The 19,492-nt window shown below is 41.9% G+C and overlaps 1 long non-coding RNA gene across 1 annotated transcript in view; it reads right to left on the bottom strand.

Annotated features, from left to right (window-relative positions):
* Positions 1–19,492, bottom strand: part of LOC115093630 — a 649,997-nt gene that overhangs the window by 572,846 nt on the left and 57,659 nt on the right. The window lies entirely within an intron of this gene.

Genomic DNA, 19,492 nt, shown 5'->3' with positions numbered 1-19,492 from the left:
CCGGAACGGCAGCGGTCCGGAACGGGCTCCTGCTACTGAATCTTGTTGTCTTCGGCCGGCGCCATTTTCCAAAATGGCGCCGAAAAATGGCGGCGGCCATAGACGAACACGATTGGACGGCAGGAGGTCCTTCCGGACCCCCGCTGGACTTTTGACAAGTCTTGTGGGGGTCAGAAGGCCCCCCCCAAGCTGGCCAAAAGTTCCTGGAGGTCCAGCGGGGGTCAGGGAGCGATTTCCCGCCGCAAATCATTTTCGTACGGAAAATGGCGCCGGCAGGAGATCGACTGCAGGAGGTCGTTCAGCGAGGCGCCGGAACCCTCGCTGAACGACCTCCTGCAGTCGATCTCCTGCCGGCGCCATTTTCCATACGGAAAATGGCGCCGGCCATACACGTATGGCCGGCGCCATTTTCCGTACGAAAACGATTCGCGGCGGGAAATCGCTCCCTGACCCCCGCTGGACCTCCAGGAACTTTTGGCCAGCTTGGGGGGGGCCTCCTGACCCCCACAAGACTTGCCAAAAGTCCAGTGGGGGTCCGGAAGGACCTCCTGCCGTCCAATCGTGTTCGTCTATGGCCGCCGCCATTTTTCGGCGCCATTTTCCAAAATGGCGCCGGCCGAAGACAACAAGATTCAGTAGCAGGAGCCCGTTCCGGACCGCCGCTGGACCCGCAGGTTATTTAAGTCATTTGGGGGGGGGTTCGGGAGGGTGGGGGATTTAATTTAAAGGGTCGGGGGTGGGTTTTAGGGGGTTTTAGTGTGCCGGCTCACGATTCTAACGATTTATAACGATAAATCGTTAGAATCTCTATTGTATTGTGTTCCATAACGGTTTAAGACGATATTAAAATTATCGGACGATAATTTTAATCGTCCTAAAACGATTCACATCCCTAATTATGATACCTAGGAATTACTTCCTGGTACCTGGCATTTGTCCCAGAAGAAGGTAAAGGTATAGCCCCCAACAAAACAGATCCAGAACACCAGGGATGGTGTGGTTACAGAATAGGGTAGGAAGAGCTGGCACCTAGTCATAAGAGCTGGGCGCTGTGGGGCTGGAAGAGTGGTTCAGTATGGGCAGCGCATGCAATAGGTAAGAATGGGATCAACAGAGACAGCAGGAATGCTTGGCCCTGAAAGAGTGCACGTGCAACTGCAGTGCTGCTTGGAAGATTGTTAGAAGAAAGCGGGTAAGAAAAGGCTGTGGATTTATGGATGGAGAGAGGAAGTGGGGAAAAAGTGAAGGTGAGAAGACTGGAGTGTAAAAGAGAAAATAGGAAGGAACTGAGAGAAAAGTAATAGAAAAACAGTGAGGAGGATTGGTTTGGGAAAGGGAGAGGCAAAGGGAGAGATGATATAAAATAACACAAGGGCAAAGACAAACCCAGAAGTCTGATGAGAAAGAAGAATGAAAAAAGCAATAAAATAAACAGATAAAGAAAAGATTTAAAAATATCTGATTCAGAAGAAGTAGTAAAAAATCTTAATCATCTTTCATTTAACATTTGTTACACAAAAATTATCTTGTGTACCAGTAATTGTTGCATCAAAATGTTCCCATTAAAAATTTCCTAGTGAAGCCTAAATTTTGCAATAATGCATCTATTTTTGGTATAAATAATATTGTATCTATATTTGGTCCCTCCTGCTGCTGCATCTCCTCCCCTCTGTTATCCCCCCTTATGCTATCAGCCTCCTGGTACCTAAACTTTGGAGTGACTTCTACATTTGGACCAAATTTGGCCAGATCTGACCAAAGAATTAAAATCGTGGATGAGCACTGGATATGGTGTACTTGGATTTCAGTCAACCTTCTGACTCTGTCCCGCATAAGACACTCATAAACTGAGTAATCTTTCCATGGGGCCCAAGATGGTTGACAGGGTTGGAAACTGGTTGAGTGGCAGATAACAGTAATAAAAGGAGTTCTGAAGAGGAAAAGATGTATTATTAGTGGAGTGCTTCAGGGTACGTTTTGGGGCTACTTCAGTTCAATATTTTTTATATGTGATTTTGCAAAGAGTTTAGTAGGAAATTTTGGATACAAACATCTAAAACAGAGTGGACACGCTTGAGAGAAGAGACAAAATGAGGAACAATCCTAGAAAGATTGAGGCATGCTCAAGTGCTTGGCAGCTAAGATTTAATGCACATAAATATAGATTTATGCATTCAGAGGTATATTTTAAAAGCCGGGCATGCACATCAGTTGGAGGATGCGTGCACAAGTTGGGCTTATGCACACCAACCGAATTTTAAAAGCCACCCAGATGTGTGAGTATTTTCCGCTGCACACACATTTCACTTGATTTCAAAAGGAGGTATGATGTGGGCATGGTCTGAGTGGGGCATGGGCATTTTGGTGCATGGCCAAGAGATGTGTGCATAAATACTTATGCACCCCAGCGCACGCTCAGGTCCTCTGCTGCATAACTTTACATCTGCTATGGAGGAGGTGTAACTGTAAAAATAAGAACCAGCCATTTTGGAGGGGTTTAAAAGGTCTGGAGTAACTGGAGGGAGTGCAGGCTATTAAGCCAGGGAGTTTGAGGACCTATCTCAACATTGGGTAAAGTAGTGGATGTACTGGTGAAACTGGTCATGGCATGGATGTGCGCTGGATTTAAAATACCCTGACCTACACAGAAGAAACCCAATTTATGGGCATGCACACACTTAAAATTGTGCACATATGTGTGTGTGGCCAGTCTATTTTATAATGTGTGCACATATTTGCGTACAAGTTATAAAATGGCCACATCTGAGCACGCCGGCCTATATGCACCAAAGTGCACCCATGTACTGGTTTGAAAGTTACCATCCCTGTTTGTATAAATCCACGGGAGGAGTATATGATTGGGGGGGTGAGACACTGATTTAGTTTAGTTCATCGTTAAATTTATAGCCCACTTAATTTATACTTGACACCCTAAAGTAAAGTGATGTGCACTAACCAAGGGAGAGATCTCAAGGTGATTATATCTGATGATCTCAAGCTTGCAAAATAGTAAGACAAGGCTGTGGCCAGAGTCAGATGTATACTAGGGTGCATAAGAAGAGTTATAACCAGTAGAAACAAGATGAAAATGTGAACTTTTCCAGTGTAACACAATAAAGGTGCTTTTCATGTGTTTTATGCTCCAGCTCCTGCCTGCTCCTACTAATTCATGGGCAGCCCCACTTTCCCTGGATATCTAGCAGGATCTTCCCCAAGATGGATTTGGCTGATTTGGACAGGAGTGTTGGCACCTCAATAAGAGACTCTTATCAAATTTAAGCCAAATCTGACTACAGAGCAGGGCCCTGATACATGTGTACAGATAGCCAGACTCAGGCTTAGATTTGTCATTCTGCTATAAATATAGCAGAATGATGAACCATACTAAAAAAAGGGGCAGGGCGAAACTGTGCAGCTGGCTGCATCGCGGTGGTATGTTTTCACTCACTGTGGTTGTGGCCACCAATGGAAAAGGTGTAAAACATTATCGCCTGCAGCAGTACTGAAATTAAAATGTTTTTACCCTGTCCAAAGCCCACCCGAAGCCCTCCCCTTTCCCCAATTTAAATATAACCGCTGCGATACGGTATTTATCACATGTGATAGGGCATTATTGCCTGCAATAAGGCCCTAATGCACACAATAAGGCCTTTTGATAAATGGCCCTGTTAGTGACAATAATAGGCAATTTTCACAGATGAAATGTGCCTACAACAGTGGTGATAATACCGCTGTATAAGTCATAGGTGAGGTTTCATATGGCATATTGTGTTCAGTTCTGCAAGCCATACATCCACAATGATATAAACAGATCCACTTTTTCCTATGGGCAGAAGGGGCAGCTGCCTTGGACCTCCTTTATAACAGGGGACTCGTAATGCAAGGCCCTTAACATAATATGTAAAAAATAAAAAAGTCAGATGCAAATGTGATATCTGTACTCCTCTATCAACAACTGCAACATTCAAATGATGAAATCCCATGCATGGATGACCATCCACAAAATTTTGCCCAGAGCCTGGTAAGTGGTTAAAGTGGTCCTGGATATAGACAGAAAATAGAGACCATCCAGAGAAGGGCTTCCAAAATGTTGTGGGATCTGCACAAAAAGCCCTATGACATGTGATTTCAGGGCCTAAATATATCTATATATATATATATATATATTTAGGAAAGCAGTGGAGGGAAGGGGGATATAATAGAGACATTTAAGCATTCAAAGGTACAAACATTAATAGAGACAGTCATAGGTATAAATAATAGGGATGTTCAGAAGCAGCATTTTCCATTTAGTTTATTCAGTTGTTTCATAGGTCACCTCCATTCGTTTCATTGGTTTCAAATGAAAAAAAATATATATATTTGTTTCATATGTTTCCCCTTAGTCAATGGGGAAAGCAATGCAGCCTACCTATTTTGAGCTTCAAAACTGGGCTTTTCTAATCAATTCTAATGAAACTTATGGGTAGACATCAAAAAGTGATGAGAACTCCAAGGCATAATGTGGCATGAATAACCTAAAGCACAATAAAGGGGCAAAAAGTTCTCCTAGGAATCATCAGAGGAACAAAGTAGCAGTAAGAGTGTCAAGAACACTCCAAAACTTCAAAATAGGGCACTGATAACTGTGTCATGAACCCGCAAAGGCAGCACAAAAGAGACAAACTAGAATCAAGAATATTCAGTGCCGGAACAAGAAGGGCATTTGACCAAAACTTACAGTCTTTTGGACTTACATAAAATACAAGTTTCAAAAATAGACAAAATGTTTTCCTTCTCTGAAAGGTCCCTCCCAGTACCTCTCTTGAATCTGCACAAAAAGACAGAGTTACAATATATTTTAAAAGGGATGCTCTAATTCAGGGAGAACTGTCTATAGTTTCTGAAACCCTCACTTTGTGTAGCTACTGAAAGAATGTTGGTAAAATATATTATGCAGATACCATTTTTACAGATAAAAGAAGGGCTTGGAGTAATGGAGGAGGTTAACATGCATACAGAAGGATTGTGATGAGAGATACACATGAGAAGTCATAGTAAAGCCGACCCAAACACTTAGCATTAGAAAATAACCATGTAATGCATAAATTGATGATATGAGTAAAAATTAAAAAATTATGGAATATGAACATTAAAATGAGATGAGAGAATGGAACTAAGATAAGTATTATTGTTCTATTCATTCTCTGCAGAGTTAAATAATTGTAATTTAACTCTTATAATAAGAGATAAAAACTCCTTGCTGATTTATTAATTCCCTGAAGATACAACTGAGTTGCACTTTAACTCTTACAATAACAGATGATAACACAACCCTTGAGAAATGGTGAAACAAAGGGCCCCTTGTTGGGATTGTATTGAATAAGTGAGACATATATTTCATAGGCAGGGCTCATACTGAATAGTGGGAAATATACTTTATTGGTAGGGGAAGTATGTATATAAAAACATATTACCCCCTAAAAAATAACTTTATCCCCGATGGTGAGGCAGGTGCTGACAAACCCTGCAATGTCAAGAATCTTGGATGAAAACCCGACGAATCCGATTGCTGGAGATGCAAAAGGGGAAAGCCAGACAGGGAGTTTGCCTCCAGATGATCTCACTGTGGAACATCAGCCTTTGAGGCTTAAGGAGGGCGCCGACAGCTCAAATGGAGGTGAACTTGATCTGAGTATCCCGGATAGTTGCTCAACACCACATAAGATAAGTCCTGGTTTTTATTACTTAAGTCAAACTTAATAACTTTAGCATCCCTTTGGGAGGCTATTGAGGGATTTGGGAAATTGATCATTACTCAATTGCAACCAATAGCTGAAAAAATGGAGATACATGAAAATCGTTTAAAAATCTTGGAAAACACAACGAAGGTTTTGTATCAACAAAATTCTGAATTAGGAATGTTAGTGAATTCTGTAAAGAGTAAAAATGATCTTATGGTTAAAGATAATTTAGCCTTATTAAATAAAATAGAAAATATGAAGAATGTACAAAAAAATAAAAATCTACGTTTGATGCATTTTCCCAGAATTCCATATATTTTACCGAGAGATATGTTTAATAAATATCTTATTGAAATTTTGAAAGTGAGGCAAGAGCTAATTCCACCATTATTTCGAATATTTTATGTAATGATGGGTGTGAGAATGAAAGGAACTCTCCCTGAAGAATCACAGCAAAAAATCTTGAGATCTGTAGAAAGTATAGGGGGGGGGGGGACAGAGCTGAAAAAATAGATTTGAATGTGTCTGATCTTCTTGAAACATCAGATACAGACCAAGCAGTGCTGCAACTTTGATTGTGACGTTAGCATTGGAATCAGATGAGAAATGGCTTTTAAAGCTCTTCTTTAAACATCGTATGGAAAATTTTATGGGAATGCAAGTTAGGATATTTCCTGATGTTTCGAAAACTACACAGAAGAAAAGAAAACAATTTTTGTCACTTAGATCGCAGGTTTTGCAGATAGGGGCAACTTTCATGCTTAAATTCCCCTGTAAATGCTACATTAAATATAGGGATAAATCCTTTCTATTTTTTCACCCACCACAATTAATACAGTTTTTAAGTGATAAAAGTGTTACAGTTGATTATGATAAATTAGTTGGTCTCATATCAGAAACCTTAAATACATTTGAGATTGTCCTACCTTATGTATATGGATATTACTCCCAATTTTGCTATCTTTGCAATTATATTTCCTTAGTAATATGGTATAAACAAAAATTACCTGGGATCTATATTGTGAACTTAACTGGTGAACATTTAATGTATTTTTGTATATTTTTGAGTTTTGATGTTATGGAACAGTAAGGGTTCCTATATATTCTGTTTTCTTTGTAATATGTATACCATTACTCAAATGTCAAGTTGATTCTTGATGTAAAAGGAAAAATTAATAAAGAGTAAATATAAAAAAACCCAAAACATATTACATAGAAAGGGAAATAAATATAATTTGAAATGTTTTATCTATAATACTAATAAAACAAATGAAATGTAGGTGGATGGAAATAGAATGATCAGCTAAAGGTCACCAGGAGATTCACGATGATTCTTTTCTGCTCAATTCAGTGTGTAATATGAGTATTTTATCATTACACCTTCCTTCATTATAGAAATAGAAAAAGAAAAGGAAAATATCTTTCCTGGTATAAGTGCACAATTGTTAAAACTCTCACCACTTATATTTTCTTCACTTCCTGAAATCCACATTTTGTCTCTTTTCAAGAATTATGATAGAATGCTAGACACCATTTTCATGACTGGTTTCAGGTGGTCTGTAAATTGCTGCTGGCTGAGACTTTCCACCCCACAACTCTACATAGCGGTCTTTTTCTTTTTTTTTAATTATTTCTTTATAAGGTTTATTGATAGGAAAAACACAGCCATGTACTTTTGAAAAAAGAAAAAAAAAATATGAAGAAAAAATACAAGAATGTAAAGCCATTCATTAGTCCTCATATTGGGGATGAGTTAAAAGGAAGAATATAACAAAGAAGAAGAAAAAAAAAAGCACTTCTAATTATGCTTGGCCTAATAATACACCCTTTACCTTATGGAATATCATTCCCAAGAACATTAGAAACAGCTCTTCCCATCAAAACATTCTCAAGTTGTGAAGGTTCAAAGAAAGTATATTAGGCACCTTAATATTTAATTAAATATTTACAAATAAAACACAAATTAAATGCAGCAGACATTGCTAAAATTTTAGATTTTAACTGAAGAAAAGCCTGCCTTCTCAACTGAGTCTCTTTAGTAACATCAGGAAAAAGTGAAATATTATGATCCAAGAAAAGCCTGTTACAAAGCTGAAAAAAAGAGTTTCAGTGTCCAATGTTTATCCTTCTCCTCAGCATAAGTCACCAAAAGAGTAGCACATTCAAGATTTTCAGTGCTAGACTGTTCCAAAAAAAGCAGAAATATCAACAATAGGATTTTTTTGGTGAATGCTGAACAATTTCTCCCAAAGAATCTTTTCTATAAGGAAGATAGGAAACCCTAGAAAAAACAGGAATAACTTCCTAGGAAACCCAAAGAAAGTCCACATAGAACTTCCTCAGCATTTCCAAGGGTGACACCATAGGACTTTTAGGAAATTCAAAAATCTTAGGTTATTTCTTATTATATGATTACCCATATTTTCTATCTTCATATGTAAAATTTGAGAGTCTTTAATAGAAGCCAAATCAAACTCTTGAATCTTCTGCCTCCAAAACTTCCATCTTGGAAGAAAGAGCAAGAATTTTCTGTGAATGGTCATTCAAAGATACTAAAACACTTTGAACAGAATTAGAAAGAGAGTCAAGCTTAGTAGACAATGAAACATCCATCCTGGAAATTGCATTCCACAAGGTTACCAAAGATATACAATCTCGCTTAGTGGTTAAACATGGACCTGGCTGAAAACCCATAGAATCCTTCATGGGAATATTTTCTGTAGTGAGAGCCTCCTGCACTATAGACGAATCTGGAGTAGAGCAGGAAACCTCCCCACTTACGATAGTAAGACCACCAGCCACCATATCACCTGCCAGTAAGGGTGAAGGCCCAGCGGGGCTTAACAAGACCAAAGCCTCTTTTTGAACAGAGGTCGCACCCCCAAGATCCTCTTGCCCCAACATACCTTGTGCTAAAAATTGGTCCAGGGTAGGCTGAGAGGAAGAAGAAACAGGGGAGGTAACGAATACGATGGGTATCCTCTGACACTCCCTTTTCTTTTCTTCCCCATACCGAGGATCAAATTCAAACATGGAGTTCATAGGAAAACTAAAAGTGGTGCGCCCTTTAGGCATGCAGCTTCGGCTCGCCGCTACACAGCCACTTTTTAAGGAATTCCTGGCTCACTCTGATGATGACTGGAGAGTCAGCGCCGATGCAAGAGGAGTTCCTCCAGGTAAGTCTCCACGCTCCTTCCGAGATGAAATCATAGCATGGCCACTTTTAAAGGAATTCCTTACTCACTTTGAGGACACTCAGGGAGTCAGCGTTGATGCAAGAGGAGTTCCTCCAGGTAAGTCTCCACACTCCTCCCGAGATGAAATCATAGCATGGCCGCTTTTAAAGGAACTCCTGACTCACTTTGAGGACACTCAGGGAGTCAGCACCGATGCAAGAGGAGTTCCTCCAGGTAAGTCTCCACGCTCCTCCCCAGATGAAATCATAGCATGGTCACCTTTAAAGGAACTCCTGACTCTCTTTGAGGACACTCAGGGAGTCAGCGCCGATGCAAGAGGAGTTCCTCCAGGTAAGTCTCCACGCTCCTTCCGAGATGAAATCATAGCATGGCCACTTTTAAAGGAACTCCTGACTCACTTTGAGGACACTCAGGGAGTCAGCGTTGATGCAAGAGGAGTTCCTCCAGGTAAGTCTCCACACTCCTCCCGAGATGAAATCATAGCATGGCCGCTTTTAAAGGAACTCCTGACTCACTTTGAGGACACTCAGGGAGTCAGCGCCGATGCAAGAGGAGTTCCTCCAGGTAAGTCTCCACACTCCTCCCGAGATGAAATCATAGCATGGCCGCTTTTAAAGGAACTCCTGACTCACTTTGAGGACACTCAGGGAGTCAGCGTTGATGCAAGAGGAGTTCCTCCAGGTAAGTCTCCACGCTCCTCCCCAGATGAAATCATAGCATGGTCACCTTTAAAGGAACTCCTGACTCTCTTTGAGGACACTCAGGGAGTCAGCGCCCATGCAAGAGGAGTTCCGCCAGGTAAGTCTCCATGCTCCTTCCGAGATGAAATCATAGCATGGCTGCTTTTAAAGGAACTCCTGACTCACCCTGATGATGTTCGGGGAGTCAGCGCCGATGCAAGAAGAGTCCCTTTGGGTAAGTCTCCATGCTCCTCCCCTCTCTCTTCTGCTGCTCTATGTAAGACTATAGGCTTCTTTTTAAGGTGGCATTGACACAAGCTGGGGTAAAAACTCTGGATATACAACTCCTGCCTGGGCTGGCCCCACCTTATGGCATCCCAATTTCTGGCAGCCTTGCAGAGGGTATGGTGTGTTGCTGATGCAGGTTAGGGCCATGACTGGGCTGCTTCCTCCTTAAGGCAGTGCTTTGAGTTGCAGAGGAGAGGGGGCCCAGCCAAAGCATTTCACATGCCTCACGATTTGTGTAGGTTTACCTGCAAAATTAACGCATGTGTTGCAATTAATTCAGAATGCTGCAGCCCGTCTTTTGTTAGGACTTAATAATATGAGCATATTAGACCAGGGTTGCAGACTTTACATTGGTTGTTAGTAAGGTATACGGAACAATTTCGTTTATTGGTTACAGTGTTTAAATTATTGCATGTTGAGATGCCTTGTATTCTACAAAAACAACCTGAAATGGTATAATCCAGTACGTGCTCTTTGTTATGCAAACATGTATTTATTGCAAGCACCCTCAAATAGAGATTATAAATCTCAAAAAATTCAGGAAAGAGCTTTTTCATATGTGGCTCCAACGTGTAGGAATGCTTTACCATTGCATTTGAGGAAAGAGACAGATATAAAAGTGTTTAGGAAAAGTGTAAAGGCATTACTTTTCCAAGAGGCATTTGGGTAAAAACAGTTCTGTAGATCTTTTATATATTGTTTTGTATATGTGATCTTAGTTTTATGTTTATATACTTATTATGTCTGGTTTTATGTAGACTGCGCTGAACACTAAATAGTATGGAAGTCTGCGGTATCCAACTTTTAATAAATAAATAATGCCACAGTGTGGCCCAGGTGCTATAGCAATCTCCAGCTTCTTTTCCTGACTCAGATCAAATGCCCAATCATCAAAAGCAGAAGCATCTCCGGAGCTTGGCAGTGGGATATTGGAGGTCTAGGCCAGGTCCCTCTCTGTTTGCTAAGCTAAGGTAGCATTCACACCTAACCTGATGAACTCTGTACTCTCCCAAACTGATGAGTAGGCTTGGCAGCTTCGCAAAGTTCCAGCAGTGACAACTGTTCAAAAGTTGTTTGCACAGCTGTAATAAGATCGGAGCTGGCAATTGCATGTAAAATGGATACTGTGCAAGTTAATGTTAAATATTTGGAATGCAGGATCTCGGTTCGGGAGCTCACTGCAGATGCACAGGATAAGAGGACTAAAGCCTTGAAGAAAGAGGTGTTCACTGTGATAAATATTTCCCTGGGAAGAAAAGCAGAGAATATGGGAAAATCTATTAAAAGAAAAATTTGCACTTAATTTTTCAAAACTAAATAATGTATCCAGTATTGAACTTATTAAAAAGCATTTGTCTGAAACTTTGTGAATCCTTAAAGAAATTCTTTCAATACTTCCCAATGCATACTGTTTACCTATGGCAGATTCTTGCAAGAAGAATTGGATATATCTATGGATAATATAATTCAATATCAGATTGGACTTTCTGATATTGCTACTAATTTAACACAAGAACTGGAAAAATCTACAGGGATTTCTACTGAGAAATCTACTCTTTTGGTGTCATTCATTCAAGAGCCAGGCAGAAATTGTATTTTTTTTAATTCATTTTTATACAGCAAATATAAAAATTTTTATACAGCAAGTATAAAAATGATTTAAAAAAATGATTTTTTAAATCATTTTTATACAGCAAGACAGTATGCTGCCAAAAATGTTCTATTTAATGAAATTTACAGTTATTTTAAGAGCACAAGCTTTAAACAAAATATGACAAGTGAACTCAGAATAAACGGTACACAAACAAGAATCATTATAAAATGTATACAACATTGTCCTAGGAAGACTCCAATGGGTAGGCCCTGAGTTTGCCTTTCCACTTGATCCTGTCACTGACTACCGGAACCGAACACCATCAAAAGCAAGTTAGATCAGGGCACACATCTGTCAACCATGCCGAACACTACAGCCATCCCTCCACATCAAATTTAGAGTTTTCCACAAACCTTTTTTGTTTTCCTTACCTTACAATAAACAAATATAATTCAACAACTGGAAACGGGTTTTTAAAACTGCTCCTCAAGTAAGAAGAATGGGATTTTTGGGGTCAGAAAATCCAAACACATCCTGATTTATCAGAAGCACCTCAAGTTAGACATAACAGATTTCTGAAACTTAGACAAAATGTCTTAAATATAGGTATAGGATTCCAGTTAAATATCTATGGAAGTACAGGATTACATGTAAAAGTTTATATTTATTGCTCTTTCTTGGGGGATAAATATGAAGTGATAGATGTGGATGGAACCAGGGGACTTATGAGTACCCCTAGTATAGTCAATCTTTAGGATTAATTAAGATGTACTTTTGCCTTGATATGCTTTAAACAGTATTAATTGTAATGTATTAACTATTTTAGAAGATTTTCTAAATCACTGGTTGCTGACCTTGTCCTGGAGGACCCCCAGCCAGATTTACAGGATATCCACAATGAATATGCATGAGATAAGTCTGCATGTAACGGAGGTAATGCATGCAAACCTGTCTCTTACATATTCAGTGTGGATATCCTGAAAACCAGTTTTGTAATTGTAAGCATGGAACCTAACTCCCTAGCAGGTATAAATGTGTGCAAGTAGGTTTACGCATATACTTTTGAAAATTAAAAGCATGCATATAAATGTTTTTATTTATTTATTTAAATTCTTTTAATATACCGATGCTCAAGACCATGTTTTATCGTACCGGTTTACATAAAACCAGGGGACAACCATAAATAATAAAAGTGAAAGTTACAAATGGTTTCAAAAGGGACCCAACTGACAAAAGGAAGTTTTTATCTTGGAAACAATTTGAGAAACTTCCAGCTGAGACACAGATTTAAATTGACAGAATCACAGCGACCACACTCTAGAGCTGGAAAAGGCGGTACAAATGGTAGTAACTTTCATAGTGAAATGGAGTAAAACCTCATCACAGTGCTACTAATTAAGGGGTAAATTTTCATACCTACGCGCAGGCGTACATGTGCGCGCGCTACCCGGCGCACACACATATACGCCCGATTTTATAACATGAGCGCGCAGACACGTGCATGTTATAAAATCGGGGATCAGTGCGCGCAAGGGGGTGCACCCTAGTGCATCTAGCGTGCACCGATGCCCGTAGCCTTCCCCTGTTCCCTTCTCCCTAAACTAACCTTCCCACTCCTTCCCCTAACCTTTCCCCCCCTAGCCCTATTCTAACCCCCCCCCCCCGACCTCTGCCTTACCTTTTGCGCCTGCCCAGTTGCACGCGCGGGCAGCCTGCCGGCACGAGATCCTCCAACACAGTGGTAAATGGCTGCTGTGCCCGAGGCCTCTGGCCCCGCCCCTGCACCGCCCCTTTTGTAAAGCCCCAGGACTTAGACGCATCCTAGGGCTTTACGCGCATCGCCGGGCCTTTATAAAATAGGCTCTACGTGTGTAGGCTTTTAAAATCTGGCCCTAACTGTTTATGTTGTTGAATCATCAAAAAGGATAGTCAAAAATTTCACAACTCAAAACAATTCCCATGGATTGTAATCGACTTTCTCAAATTGTGCCTCATCACATTTGGACTAATATTGTCACAGTTGCCTCCTATAGTTACTCATGGCATCAGCTGCATAGTGATGCCTCCAGCATCCCTCCAGCCTCCTAAGAGCCTGATGCTCAAAATGCAGCTGTGAATCAGCTCATTATCATATTTGCAGTGCCAGTGGGGTGGGGGCAGAATAACACATGGTATTCTACATACAGCATGTTTTCTGTGCATTAGGCCATTTCCGCACAGTCAACAACCTAATGCAGCTTTGTAAATGAGGCCCTTAACAGGATAAATGCCGATATGCAGCATTATCTGGCTAACTTAGCAGTCCTAAAGTTAGTTAGATATACATATGCAGCTAACTTTGAAATAGCTGTAGATATTCATCGGTGTAGCTGTACTGCATTGCTGAATATATTGAAGCAAAATTAGCCAGACAAGTTTATCTGGCTAGCTATGCAAACCAGCCAGCATCGGGTCCAATGACAACACACTGTATTGTGCTTCCTTACTGGTCTTGCTCTATATCTCCTCTTTAAGCTTGCAACAAAAACATCATGAACAATTTGCAGTGAAGGAGAAAGTGACTAATGCAGGTAACTTGCTGAGATAAACTCTTGCACAGTGTACAGGAACAGAAGGAGGTTATACAGAAAGAAAGCAGAAGACTCTGCCAGCACAATAATTTTGCCTTAAAAATAGCTAAATGCTGCATAAAAGAACTGGTCAATTCACATAATACTAATCCAAATCAACCCCTTGAGGAAATAGCATGCAATGTACATGGCACTCAATAGCAAAAGAGTTAATTCAGGCTTATGCGTTAGTAGCACCTACATGTGCAAATCTTTCTGTGTAAAACAATTCTGTCAAGCATAAAGACAGAGTTGAAGGGTATACACAGGTTACCTGCTCCTTATGGATTTCATTACCTGTTGCCTGTTTCCACCCTATACACATGAGACGGTGGTATCAACGGTTCATTGATTTTCATTTAAAAAGTATTAGGCTCAACGCAGAATGCCTAGCCAGATTTAATTATCGCCTCTGATATATATTTTTTTCTATTACTATGCATCATACTTACAAACAAGTTCCATGCTGTAATAGGAAAATAGCTGTTCATCTTTTTCTGTCATCGCTAGCTTCATTTATTGAAGTATATTTACAGAAAAAAAGAAAGATTATTTATCAGCTGAAGCCAGACATCGTTTCTTTCAGAGTCAGGGATGGGAGGGGTTGCTGAGTTAACAGCAGCACTAAAAATAAAATTTAGATGATGTTTAAACTCTTTCTGCTGAGGATTTAAAGCCACTTTGAAAAGTAAAATGTATTCTAGCATTAGCGATATGCATAATTTACATTTCTAACACAAATTTTACCAATTGTCTTCCTGTATTTTCAAAACATTTGCCATTAAGAAGGGGAATTTTCAAAGCCATTTGCCCTTTCTGAAAATTGTGCTACTTTGGACTTCCACAGCATGCATATTTTTTTACCAGCTTAAAAAGAGCTGCTCCTAGGTTGTCCACTGAGAGGTCAGAAGTGGAGCTCTCTGCTTGCTGGATACAATTTTTCCTATTATGCCTCATACTAAGTGTAAAGGGAGAATCCCCCAATTCCTGCCCTTTTGGACCCTAGTCAGCAATGGATTGATGGTTTCCTCACCTTAACGCCACTAATATCTCAGGGTGCGAAAGCCATTGCAGAGGACACCATTGAGCGAGAGACACTTTTCCTGGACGATGAGATCTCATTGAACCCCGGAGCTCCGATGAGTCCCTCCCATCCCCTTCAGATGACATCATCAAGGGAGGCCTTGCTGTTGGGAAGTCTTTCATCGGGTCAGGACCCGGTGGCATTTGGGATGGTTTCTTCTGTTTGTTCAAGTCTTGAACCTGTGGCTGTTGGAGATGCCCTGCTCACTCTGGGGATGATGATTCTTCTTTGGAGATGGGAACTCCACGAGAAAGTCCCAGGCTTCAGGCCTCGATACCCGTCAGTGGAGAAGTCACTTAAGCCAGTGCCGGTGCTTATACTGTTGGGTGGGACTCCAGTAAAGGAGCTCAAGTGAGAACCATTCAACGAATGAATCTAGTTAAACTTGTAGTTATTACCTTAAATTCAGTGTGGAATGCTTTAGTTTTCCTGGAGAAGTCTATTTCTGTTACGCGCCCCGTCCGCACCCAACCCACGCATGGGCTTGCTCACCTCGTTGGCTCCTCTGCAGATCACGGGTCGGCCTCCCCAGCAGCAGCCGTGAGCTCCTCCAGGCCTCAGTTAGTCAGCCAGAGTGACTCACTGCTCTCTTGATTAACATTATTTGGATATTTTGCATGCATGTGTTTACTAATTTTTTACATTCATGTACATGCCCAATTTAGCATGTGTCTTAACCCATGCTAAATTGTTAGCAACTATCTTGCTAGGAAGCATTAGTTACTCAGCTCCAATATATTCTAGATTTCAACTAAGGCAATTTAACTAAAAGTAAAATAGTATTAAAGGCTGGATTATAAATTATGTCTAATCAAACCAAATCACACTACTTCAACACCTTTCCAAGATGAGTAACTGAACTGAACTTTTCAACCTTTTTACTTATACACTGCTCCTAGCTTATTTCTACCTTCTGGCTACTTTTTTTTTTTTTTTTTAAAATATACAAACACTCTAACTTCTGCTTACTAGCTGCCTTACAGACTATTAAAAATAAACACACTAACTACTGCTTACTAGCTGCCTTACTGACTATTTAGAAATCCAAACAGTCCAACTTCTGTTTATTCGCTGCCTTACTATTAAAAGCACAAACATACAAACGCACTAAATAATATTCCCAAATAGTTAACTTTGCCTCACAAATTAGAAATAGAAACAGTGAGACAAAGCTTAACTGGAAAAGCCAAAATGCCAGACTATCCCCAACATAAATTTTCAGAGTTGCACATTTCCCAAAGATAACAGAGAAAATCAAATTCTTCCTATTTTCCATCCCAGAGAAACAGAACCAAGAGCAGTTACAGCTCATACCCTGTTACCCCTCAAGTCCCCAGCAGTCAAGTCCCTCAACCCCTTCTCCCCTCCCAGGTCCCAGCAGTCGAGTCCATCAACACTTACTCCCCAGCCCCCTTTTCCCTTTCCCTATCCATCCCCAGCAGTCTTACTGCCCAGCCCCTTTCCAGACCTCCCAGTCTTGCTCCCTAGCCTCCTCCCCCTTCCCAGACCCTCAGTAGACTTACTCCTCAGCCCCTCCCAGACCTCCCAGTCTTACTCCCCAGCTTCCTCTCCCTTCCCACATGCATCCCCAGCAGTCTTGCTCCCCAGCCCCCTCCCAGTCCTCCCAGTCTTACTCCCCAGCCTCCTCTCCCTTCCCACATGCATCCCCAGCAGTCTTACTTTCCAGCACCCTCCCAGTCCTCCCAGTCTTATTCCCCAGCCTCCTCTTCCTTCCCACACCCATCCCCAGCAGTCTTCCTGCCAACCCAATCCCAGACCTCCTAGTCTTGCTCTCCAGCCCCCTCTCCCTTCCCACACCCATCCCCAGCAGGTTTGCTACAACTTTCCCAATACCCCCTCCCCCTGTGTTAAGGTCAGTGAAAGTATGGGAGGACTGGAGAGTTTGAGGACAGGACTGAGGACTCAGACGCAGGATATTCAGCAGGAGGATATAAGTGCTGCTGGCTGGACTCAGCTGCCTAGGTGGTGTTATTATTCCAGTAGCAGCGTTTGAGTTTTAAGGTCAGTAAGATTCTGAGAGAGTATGGGAGGCCACTGGAATAATAACACCACCTTGGCCAGCTGAGTCCAGCCAGAGGCACGGATATCCTCCTGCTGAATATCCTGCCTCTGAGTCCTCAGCCTGTCTTCCAGTTCTCTTTGCACAGTGCCACAAGCGGTTGTAACTTCAAGCCGCATCAAATTCGCTGTCTCTGTCTTTCATCAGCTCCCGGCCATCCCACATTTGCACTCTGCTTTTTGCATGAAGTAGCAGATGGGACCTTGCTTTGAGTCAATTCGCTGAAGAAGGACCCACTTTCTGCCCCATTCTGTGCCGCCTTGTATCTTCTTGTGCAAACAAGAACTGCATCTGCTGCTGCCGCCGTGCCAATTGGTCCATTGCTATGAGGATCCCTTCCTGCACCTCAGATTTGCCATGTAACAGTGTGCGTGCCATTGCCTTCTTACTGGCCTGGTGGCCCTGGCCCTCTCCCCCCCCCCCCCCTGCTGTTATGCACTTAGGGGTTGGGATACCAGATGCTGTTCTTTCTACAGATAAGCCACAAGCGGCTCTGTGGCTTAGTAAAAAAAAAGGTTGAGGGCCCAGGCCAGGGATTCATTGAATCCCTTGAAGGCCCTGACCACACGTCACTGCTCAGTGCAGATTCCTGGACCCTTGTCCTCTGTCTCCTGGCCTTCAGCCTTCCATTCATGGCACTGAGGAGCCTGTATCTTAGCTATCTTCTCCTGTAATAGTCATTTGTAGTCCCTGAACCTCTTCCTGCAGCAGTCCACAGTACACTGGGAGACCCTCAAACTATTGATGGCTGTCCCAGTTTCCTTCAACCTGTCCTTTGTTGCTGTGGAACTCTTGCTAGACTCTTTCATGAATAGTACTGAGTAATATCCAGTACCTGCTGTTACAATTTCGCAGCTCACAGGGAGACCCCTCAAGCTGTGGCAATAACTTCTAACCCTGTCCAGGCCTTCTGTTCATGGCAGGATCCTGCTGATGCCTTCCTCTCTGTCCCTCATGGCTGGACCCCACCATCTCCGCTTGGCTGCAGAACCCCTTAGGCATGTGCGCGCAGAATCTGGCTCCTCTTCATCGCTGCCCTATAAAGGGCTCTCCAGGGCATTCCTTCATTGCCTCAGCAATGGTCATCTACAGTCCCTGTAGAGTGAGTTGCTGCTTCATGTCTGTGTTCCTGCTCCTGTTCCTGCCTCACCTCTCCATCTCAACCTGCCTCATCTCTCAGGCCCTGTCATATCCAGGTTACTTCCTCCATTGTGCCTTGCTATCTCGTTCATCTCTGTGTATCATCCACCTACCTTCGGACTGATAACTGGACCTGACCCTCACCTGAACTCTGACCATTCTTGTCTGCTGCCTGCCTCTGACCCTGGCCTGAACTTGGATCACTCTTGTCTGCCATCTGCTTCTGACCCTAGCCTGGCCCTGGACCTCCCTTCTTGTAACTACCTAAGAGATTCTCGCCTAAAACCTGCCTGCCACCAGAACCCAAGAGCTCAACCTAAAGGGAAAGGGGCTGATATAGGTGAAGCTCCTGATCAGTCTCCTCCCAGTCTAGGTACCCAACTGTAGGTGAGAACCTATAGGGCCTTCCCTGTAGATTAAGTCAACTTCACTACAGCAACAAGGGTTCACGAATCTTACACCTGCTCAGAATGGTCATTTTTCTTCACAGACTCACTTAGATATTGAAGATCCAGAATCTGGGTTGGGCTGTCCTTCCATTGTTCACTTCCTGTGATGCTACTTCAATCTGCAGTGGTTCAAATTTCTGAATGATTCCCTCCCTTCTTGCTCTCTCTTCCCTCTCCCTGCTCTGTTCTCCTCCTCCTCCTCGCTCTACTTATTTTTCTCTCCTGCTGTCCTTCTGCTTTCTCTCATTTTCCTCCACCTCCTCCAAAAGGTACAAAAGAAGAGGAATAAGGAGATTTTAAAAAGGGTACACACTTGAAAATCAGGTACAAGGGGTACAGGTACTACCCTTCAGATAATAGGAACCATCAGAGTCATTCCAAAAAGGAGATGCTGCCTGATATGACCAGGATTGTTAAGATAGTTTGTTGGAGACTTATAACAGAAATAAAATTTAGATATATCTCCTGGAAAATGTGTACTTTGTCAAGTCATTGTTTCAATAAACTTTTATTTTGTTGGAACAGCAGCTCTTGTGTGAAGAGTGAGTCATTGGATGGCAGCTACTGAGTAGACATGTGCATGAGCTCCTGAGTTTGTTTCCCATTACTCTTAATGACCAAGTATTTTTTACCTTTTGCTAAGGTGAA

This window comes from Rhinatrema bivittatum, chromosome 6 (assembly GCF_901001135.1).
Source record: "Rhinatrema bivittatum chromosome 6, aRhiBiv1.1, whole genome shotgun sequence".
Taxonomy (NCBI): Eukaryota; Metazoa; Chordata; class Amphibia; order Gymnophiona; family Rhinatrematidae; genus Rhinatrema; species Rhinatrema bivittatum.
Note: the sequence above shows the minus strand (reverse complement) of the source record. Positions and strands in the feature narration are given on the sequence as shown.